Raw genomic sequence first — 9896 nt, 5'->3', positions numbered from 1 at the left:
AATTTTTATCTGGAAAAAAAAAGTACATTTAACCATGTAGATAGAAAGTCAGTCATTTAACCAGTGGGAGTCTAAGACTCAATTAGAAGGAAAGCCATACTAAAGATTACTATATCTCTAAAATGGTCTTTGCAATATTCTTTGCAATGTATTTTAAGACATACCTAAGAGTTCTTCTGGCTTTTTGAATGTTTTTTGTTTAAAATAGCTTTCTATTGCCATCTAGTAACCCTTCCATGACTCCTTTTCCAGCAAGCTTCTGTGCAGCAGCCAGCCTACAAGCAGCAGCACATGTCAGCACGGGAGGGATGGAGCAGGCTAGTGGTGACAGCTAAGAAATAATTGGGACCAGGCTTTATATTGCTCTGTCCACCACTAATCCAGGTCAAAAGAAGCATGAAATTTAATTTTGTAAGTCTGGAAAGAAACTTTCCCAGCTCTTGATCAATGAATCACAAAGCTACCCTAGTCTTGAAAAAGCAAGAGGAAAGAAACTCCAACACTTCAAATTAATTTAGGGTTACATTGATTTCTCCTCCATTCCTTTATGGGACGGTGTCAGCATTTATCAGATGCTTGTCTGCAGATAAAATATTTCTTTTGTAGCTGCAGACCTTGTGCTTTTGTGCGTGCTTTAAAACAGTGACATCACGTAAATCCTCCTAAAGATGCTGATTGCAAACATGCTTAGGATACCTCTGCCCGCAGGCAGCCTGAGCTGTGACAGTCCCCTGGGCCATGGCCAACATGTTGGTGCTTCTCATTGGAGCTGTGCATGGCCAGGAGCAGAACACTGAGCCCATGGCCCCTCCATGGCACCAAGACCACTGCAGGGGCACCCCACAGGCTCAAGCATGATGGCAGTAACTCCATTGCCTGTGTCCCATGGCCAGATCAGAGAAATTACCCTCTGGGAGCTGTAGTAAAAATATATATGTGTATTCCAGTAACAATCAGTGACAAAAGCCAAGAAAACTCCTGCTCTTTAACTAATATTCCCTTTTGATACAGAAATCAATACCATGGTGATTAGGTGCTTTCAGAGCAACATAAAATACTTCTAAAGAAAAAAATAACCCCACGTGATAAATCTTCCTCTGCTGTTCTCGGGTGAAGAGCTGAAAACCAATTTCTACGGTTCAGAAGCAAGCAGGGAAGGAAAACATCTTTCCAGATATTGGATTTATCACTTCGGTAGTACATCAATTTTATCATGTCATTCTCTTCACACTTCACATTGGTTTATACAGGTGAAAATTAGAGTTGAATCTCCCATACATAAATGTGATATTTCCTTTCTATCCAGATGTGCATGGTTGAGCTGAGCCTAGAACTGATATATGCTTGTTGCCAGAAAAAAAAAAGTCTGACTCTCAAACTCTATCCACTTGCCTTATTTATTAACTACCCAATACATTTTGTTATAGGCTCCAGTAATTTAAGCCAAAGCAGGCTGGTTTATTCTTACTGAATTTGAAGAGGCTTAAATTGCTTTTCCTAAAATGATGCTGAAAGTGGGACCCTAATTTGAGCATTTCCTTATGAGCAGATCTTGTGTTTACGTAGCCCTCCCATGATGACATTTCAGTGTAAATGGTGATGCCATTGGTACTATGTTCCAGGAGAAGGCTCATGTGTCCACTCAAACCTGTACAACAAACAGAACAGCAGCACAACTCTATTTTTCACAGGTTTAGAACTGTTTTAAAAGCACTGTTTATCCCTCTTCTTTTTTGTTTTAAGCTTCAGATCTGCTAAGGTTCCATGCTTCCACTTTGGCCAGAGGATACCATGATTTACACCAAGCTGTCATCAGGCAGCACTCCCATTTTTTATGTGTAGTTATGAGTGCAGCATTAACTAGACCAAACAACAAGACAGGATTGTGCATCACACGCTGCATGCACTTTAGATTCTACTGATGAATAGGCAAGGCCATATTCATAATTTGTGCACTAAGAAAGAAAAAAAAGTGGGTGAGATTATAGCAATAAAAATGGAAATTAAAGGCATGAATACAGCAAATAGATTTTGCTATCATTCCAGAGCAGACAGTAGAAAAGTCACAGTCGCCCATTTATGTTTTGACAGTTCATGTATCAGATGAGATTTTCAAAGAGGAGTACCACTGTTTGGGGGAGTGGAGAACAGAATAGTTGCTGCTAAGTGTGGATTTAACTGCATTTATTATTTGCACAACTTGCTTTTGGATAAGCTGGCAAAAAAACCAGTTCCCTAAAGAAAAAAAAAATAGAATTCAGATCATGCAGGAAAAATGTCACAGTCAGACATGTTATCTCTCAATTTATCTCTTACTCTGGTCCTAACCAGACACCTCAAAGGGAAATTCAAAAACCATCAGACAGATCCTCCTAATTTCTACCAGAGTTACACACAGGCTGACATAGGCTGCTCAGCAGCTCTTACAGTCTCCAAGAGATGAGCCATTTAAGCCCCACATATGAAACCCTGAAAGTTTCAAACATGCCCAGGATGGTTCCCAAGTGCAGGAACGTGTCTGAGTCTGAACGACTGTGTGATGGAACCTGGCTCGCCCCAACATGAATTTTTCCCAACCAAATGCTCTATGTGATCTGGAGCTGGGTCAGGGACTTTTCCCAGCAGGCAGCTATCCCATTTCAGCAGTTAAGACAGCATGCTCATACAGAAACAAACTGCTGGATACCACGAGCTCACAATGTCTGACAGCCTTCCCCACTGTGTAAAAGTTCATGTAATAGAAGCTGGTTTAGACACAGTCTTAGTTTACCTCCCAGAAACAGCTGTATGTGCTCAAAGTATGCCTAAATATTTTGAAAATTTTGTTAAGTTTTAGTTTCTGCCACATCCTACAGCTTGAACTCTAAGCCTAATTAGACATTGTGTGGAAAACAAGAATTTCTATTTCATTGTTCAGTTCTGCCAGTCTTCAATTTTACTGAATATCGACTAAGCTTTGTCATAAGGAGCAGAAAAAAATTATCTTCCATGCTTCTTTTTCTGGACCACTACTTCACATAATTTATAATAATATCTACTATTACTCCTTTCCTGTCTAAGGGCACAGAATTTTAATAACCTTGATGTAAGATCTTACATGCCTTTCCCAGGTTCTCACCTGCTTTGCAATAGGCTTTCTTACATTAGAAACCTACTCATTGTGCAGTTTCTACCTCTGCATACATAATTTTTTTTCTGTATATTCTTCTATTTTTGGCTTTACACATATCTCCCTACATCAGATTGAAGTTTCCTGTGAACTGTAGGTTTCCTTCTGGCACCAATACCACAAACTTATTGCACTACAAGGTACAGACATTGATTAAATTTTCTGCTTCAGTGTTATGTCAATATGGTGGGTTGACCCTGGCTGGACACCAGGTGCCCACCAAAGCCACTGGATTCACTTCCCTCAGTTGGGCAGCGGAGAGGAAATATAATGAAAGGCTTGTGGGACAAGATAAGGACAGAGAGAGATCACTCATCAATTACTATCATGGGCAAAACAGACTCAAGCTGGGGAAATTTTATTTAACTTAGTATCAGAGTAGAGCAATGAGAAATAAACCCCAAGTCTTAGAACCTTAGAATCTTCCCTCATTCTTCCCCTCTCCCTGGGCTTAACTTTACTCCTGAACTCCCTGTCTCCCCCACCTCAGTGGCACCAATGAATGGAGAATGGGGGCAGTGGTCAGTTTGGTTGTCGTCTCTGCTGCTGCTTCCTCTTTCTCAGAAGGACTCACACTCTTACTTGCTCCAATGTGAGGTACTCCTCTGGAAGACAGTCCTCTATTAATTTCAACCTGAAAACTTCCCATGGGCTGCAGTTCTTCAAGAACTGCTCCAGGGTGGGTCCCCACAGGGTCACAAGTCCTGCAAGCAAGCAAGGCTGTTCCAGTGTGGGCTCCTCTCTGCACAGGTGCTGCCAGGAGGCTGCTCCAGCATGGACTGCCCACAGGATCACAGCCTCCTTTGGGCATCCCTTTGCTCTAGTGTGGGCTCTTCCACATGCTGCAGTGTCCATAGGCTGCACGGGCTCAGCTGCCTCCCCATGATCTGCACCAGGGGCTGCAGGGGAATCTCGGCTCTGATGCCTGGGGCACCTCCTGCCCCTCATTCTCCACTGGCCTTGCTGTCTGCAGGGCTCTTCTCTCATATATTCTCACTCCCCTCTCCATCTACAATGGTACAGGCTTTTTCCTTCCCCTTCCTAACTGTGTTATCCCAGAGGCACCACCACTGTCACTGCTGGGCTCAGCCTTGGCCTGTGGGGGTCTGTCCTGGAGCCAGCTGGCATTGGATCTGCCAGATATGGGGGAAGATTCCAGCAGTTCCTCACTGAACCCATCCCTGTAGACTCCTGTGAGCAAACCCATGCCGAGCAAACCAAATTAAGTCACTTTTGGACATCTCGATGCTGGTTGGCAGAAGGACTTGAAATGGGCTAAATGAATGAGCCACATGGCAGCGAACACATCTCCTTGGGTTTCCCTCCAGTTGTAATTGGGATTTGCAAATTTTCTCATCTTGCTTCTCAGTCAGCTCCTTCCCAAATCACAAATGTACAGGGAGGTCACCCACTGTGAGCTGTTTGTGATGAGACATGATCAGTTAATCCTCTATTTTTCCTTCTGTTTCCTTGTTAATTTTAAATTCATGTCATTTCTTTATTCTTCACTCAACACAGGCTAATTTTTTCCTGCTAACCTTGTGTGAGACATTTCAGAAGTCCTCTGAAACCTCTTGCTAGCACATTTTCTGTGAGCATGCAAGGCACAGATGTAGGCACAATGTCTAAGAGCCAACTGTATGTTTTGTGCTGGCACAAAGCACCTCTGCAACTCAGAGAGAAGGTAAATCCTGTGGGCACCTATTCAGATCTCAGTAGCCATCTTAAAAATACATATCAGCAGTGTAGGTTCCCACCTGTTCTTTTTCTGACCTTCAGTTTTTTTCTCCCCATTTCTCAGTTTTTCAGAAGACAGAATTCCTATTCCATGCTCCTCCTCATGTTCAGAGCTCTTTGAGTCTGTAGGTTGAATCCAGCTTCTAAAAGCACAGGGAAGCAGACCAGAGCAGACCAGGTGAGAATCCACAGGTACTACAGAGAGCAGTAAAACCACTCTTCTCCCTGCTGGAAACATCCATCTGGAATCATGTTACAGCCACACAGCCTGTTTCCAGAGCTATTTCACCAGTGGTTCATGTACTCACCTAGCACACCTAGATCCTTCTGCCTCCATTCTGATGAGCGAGCTCCCAGCTTCTAGGAGTGTAAAGCCAAGGTCCTGGGCTGAAAACTACAACCTATGCCACTCAAAATCACTCAAATATGCCCCATTTCTGTTACTCTCTTCCTCAAGTACTTTCCAGGCAGTGCCCCAAGCACTCCTCATACCCATAATATATCCAAACAATGAATTGAATCATTAAGTCACTGAGAAGAACATTTTCCATTCCACTCAAAGCTGAGAGCTTTCCTAAAATCCTCATCCAAAATCCTTTGCTTCAGTCTTCCCATGGTTAGGATCTGCATGCTTGCAGCTATCACAGCCCTTTCACATATGAATATACAATTAAAATCTGGCAGCACATCACTCTGTGCCTCAGCAGTTTGTACTAACATGTATTCTGACACTTCAATTTTTATAGGTAATACCTCAGCTCCATCACTAATGAAAGAAAGCAAGCCTGTGGTAGATGCACCCCCAGCAGTGAAAACTGATATTAAGAAATTGAGCTTTTCCAGAAGATGTTTATCTTCCCCCTTTCATCAATTGATCCCTGCTGATAGGACAGAGGCAATAATACTGGCTGTTCAGTACAAAACCAGTCTTCTTCCATAAAACTCTGGGCATTTGTTTTAGTATTTGTCTCTCCCACATGATTGGTCTCCTTTATAGAGTTTGATGGGACCAATTTTCAAATTTTCTGGGGACTAGTTGTTGAAGAAACTCCTCACATTTTGACGTTTGGTTACATTGCTTTACTTTGGAGTTTAGGGCTTTGCTTAGAGCTTTTTATTATTATTTTAACAATTCATTTGCCATTCTCAATTGCATTCAAATCCAAATTGCATCCAAAAACACTTGGACACCCACACTGCCCACAATCCCTTACTCACTTTACAATGTGTGCAGTGAGACCAAGCATTTGGTACTATAACTTTGGCCCTCCAATTGGCATTAAAACAAAGACTTGCATAGTAAAAACAGCTGCTTTGTGAAAGGACCCTTTGAAAAACAGACTTTGACTTGCTACTGCAAAACAAGAGGTTCCTGAACTCTTTTAGCTGGTAGCAAATTTGGAATTGAACACACAGGCTGTGTCCAGCTCCACTCAGCCTGTTCCCTGCTGAAGGGCATCCCTACAGGAGAATACAACTGTGTCAAGGCAATTCAAATAAAAGCCTTAATCTAGCAAAATTGTTTAAACTCTGCCTTTTGAGTACACTGTGCAGATGGCCCACTGTCAAAATCCCTATCTCCCTTCACTAGTTGAAGCAGCAATAGCCCTAAAGTACTGTTTGGGATAATGAATGTGACACTACCCCAAGATACAGGTCATAGTCCCATTTGTGTCTCGAGGCTCTAAAAATCTGCTCTGCCTTTGAATCTGTTCTGGCTGCAGGAGCTGGCCCCAGCATTTCACTGGGACAAAAGCCTGGTTCATGCACCAGCACAGGCACAGATCGTTGTCCTGCAGTGCCACGTGCCAGTGGCACCTCAGGAATCCTTAAAACTAATTTATCATCCAACTAGGCACAGCATGGGCTCAGCAGCAGAGAGGGCAGATGTCTCTAATCTGGTTCAGGGACTGCTTTAAAGTCACTGCCACAGCTTAAAAGAAGAAACTGAGTAGGGAGAGATGCTTCTCCATGTTTTCTGACTTGAAGCCAGAGCACAAAGGGGCACCCAAGGCACGCATTTAGACCCACTGCCAGATACATTAGTCTCTTGTATCCTCCTGAAGCCTTGCAAAATGTGAAATGACTAAAATTCTTCCACCCATTCTTTTTCCACACAAAATCAAGCTAGGAGAGAAATGGGAAGAAGGAAAAGATGCAAGAAGACCTGTCACAGAAATGATGATCAACACAGAGAAGGTGTGTAGGGTCCAAAGATGGGAGGTCCTAAAGCAAGGTCTGCAGTTCAGACAAGTTTTATGCCCTTTTCTGAAATTGGGATGTGGGCAATTCTCCTTTTCTTAAAGCTATTGTAAAACTATCCAATGACAGTTTTTAACTTACATTCCCTGCAAACTAAACATTACTTTTAGTTAAAATGATGGAGACCAAAATACTCATACACAGGAACTTCACACTTAATGGGCTCTACCTGTACAGTAATTCCTGCCAGGTGAAGGGAAATGCTTGAAAAAAATCTTAGTGCTTCCCACAGGAACACACATGTTTTCTCCCAGTACTGTAACATACTTTTTCAGTTGTAAGTGCTGCAAATTAAATAAAAGTGAAAGTGTGTAAGAGGTAATTTCAGCACTATTCTTTGTATAATCCCAACAAATGATGGTACAGGTCAGCACTGGATTTGATGGGACCCTATCACTTCAGGAGATACTCATAGTAGCCCATCAGACCTACTTTATTTTGCATTTTCTAGGGTAATGTGAAATATTCTTCTCCAAACTAAGCGCATATATACACTTTGACTGTTTTACAGGAAAATGGTTTAAAGCACAGTGTAATTAAATGCCACACCATTGATCTATTTTGTGTACTGCGGTCTTAGATAAGGCTGTTTCTAGCTATCAAATATTTTTATGTCTTTTAGAGACAGAGGTTAAAATAGACTTTAACATAATTGGTAGCAATGATCTGATACTTTCAGCTTAAAGGCAGCATTACTATACTATATATAAAACAGGTGAGAACACTTAAATGCTGAATAGAATTGGTTTGTTAACTCTTGCTCAGGTGCTACAGCGTTTAAGACACGTTATTTTTTTATAAGCGTATATAAAATCATCAATGACATCACAAATAATAGTTAGCAAGCTAAGAATGTTCAGCAAGTGAAAAACATAAAATTAAGTTTGGCCTGAATCACATAATTTAGTAAGAATTAAAAAAAAAGAAGGCAGAGATTTCTCACATTATTTATATTTGATATGAATACTATACACTGCTGCATGGGCACTCAAAAAAATAGAACTAAAAACAGAACTAGAAACTTCCTCATGTCTTATTCAACAATTCTTTAAATGTAGTGGAAGAACATTTAGGCACTAGGTGTTACAGAAAGCATCATAGTAAGAAATCTCTGTATTTGAATTGCATTGCTGTTCATAGTTAGGCCTTTGCTTGAAGCCAATACAACTGTCAGCAATCACAACAGATGTGAGACAGACCTGCTGTTAGCAGACTCAACATCCCACCACAGTGTGCTGGTTCCAAGTGGAGAAAAAGGATAAGAAACTGATATAAACTTGTCAAAAAATTTAGTGGTTCATAACTCATTTTCAACCTGTGTGAGAACAACGAAAGCAAGTTGTTCTGCAGCAATCCAGTATCAAGGTATAGCTATTGATTTTTTTTTTATCCTCTCTGAGCAGAATTCAAAGTAACAGTTCAAGTTTAATGCCAGGAAAAGTACAGAGGTGTATACAGAGACTCAGTCTGAGGTTTTAGAAGTCTTGGTTTCATATGGAGGACAACACAGACTACCTAAAGATACCTTACTGGTATGATCCAAAGATCCCTCACCCCTTTTGTAATAAAACAATTCTTACAAAATTGAGCCCAGGCTTGACAAGTCCCTAACATGCCTCTGAAATCTTAATAACCAGCAAAAACATAATTGGTCACTGCCTCTACACCTAACATACAAAACCTCCTGAAACTCAGCAACTATGAAACACCCTCAGGCTGCTGCATGGGATTGATCTGCCCTGATAATTAACAGAATATAAAAATCATCACAGAACATCCTGAGCTGGAAGGAACCTACAGGAATCATCCAAGTCAGACTCCTGGCCCTGCAGAGAACACCCCAGGAATCACACCATATGCCTGAAAGCCTTGTCCAAATGCTTCTTGAACTCTGTCAGGCTTGGTGCTGTGACCACTTCCCTGGAGAGCTGTTCCAGTGCCCAACCGCCCTCTGGGTGAGGAATATTTTCCTGACATCCAACCTAAACCTCCCATCTCAGCTTCATGCTGTTTCCTCTGATCCTGTCACTGGTCACCAGAGAGAAGAGATCAGTGCCTGCCCCGCCTCTTCCCCTTCTGAGGATGCTGAAAACCACAACAAGGTCTCCACTCTCCTCCAGGCTGAATGGACCAAGTGACCTCAGCTGCTCCTCCTATGGCATCCCCTCAGGGCCCTTCACTATCCTCACTGTCCTCATTTCACACTCTTTAATAGTTTAATGTCTTGTTAATATTGTGGCACCCAAAACTGCCCCCAGCACTCGAGGTGAGGCCACCCCAGTTCAGAGCAGAGCAGGACAATCCATTCCCTTGCCCAGCTGGTGATGCTGTACCTGATGTACCCCAGCCAGGACAGGGTTGGCTGCCAGGGCACTCCTGACCTGCCATCAATCAGGGCCCCTAGGGCCCTTTCCATGGCACTGCTCTCCAGCCTCTCATTCCCCAGTCTGTCTGTACTTCCAGGGCCGTCCCATCACAGGTGCAGAATCCGGCACTTGCTCTTGTTGAACTTCACATGGGTGGTGATTGCCCATCTCTAATTTATCCAGGTCTCTCTTCAGGGCCCCTCTGCCTTCCAGGGAATCAAGAGTTCCTCCCAACTTAGTAGCACTAGGAAGCTTACCTAGCCCTTAATGAAGATGTTGAAGAGCACAGCGCTGAGGATGGAGCCCTGTGGAACCCCACAGTGACAGTCACCAGTCTGATGTCACCCCATTCACTATAACCT

The sequence above is a fragment of the Molothrus aeneus genome, chromosome 2 (genome assembly GCF_037042795.1).
Source record: "Molothrus aeneus isolate 106 chromosome 2, BPBGC_Maene_1.0, whole genome shotgun sequence".
Taxonomy (NCBI): domain Eukaryota; kingdom Metazoa; phylum Chordata; class Aves; order Passeriformes; family Icteridae; genus Molothrus; species Molothrus aeneus.
The sequence above is the reverse complement of the archived record's forward strand: the minus strand, read 5'-3'. Positions refer to the sequence as shown.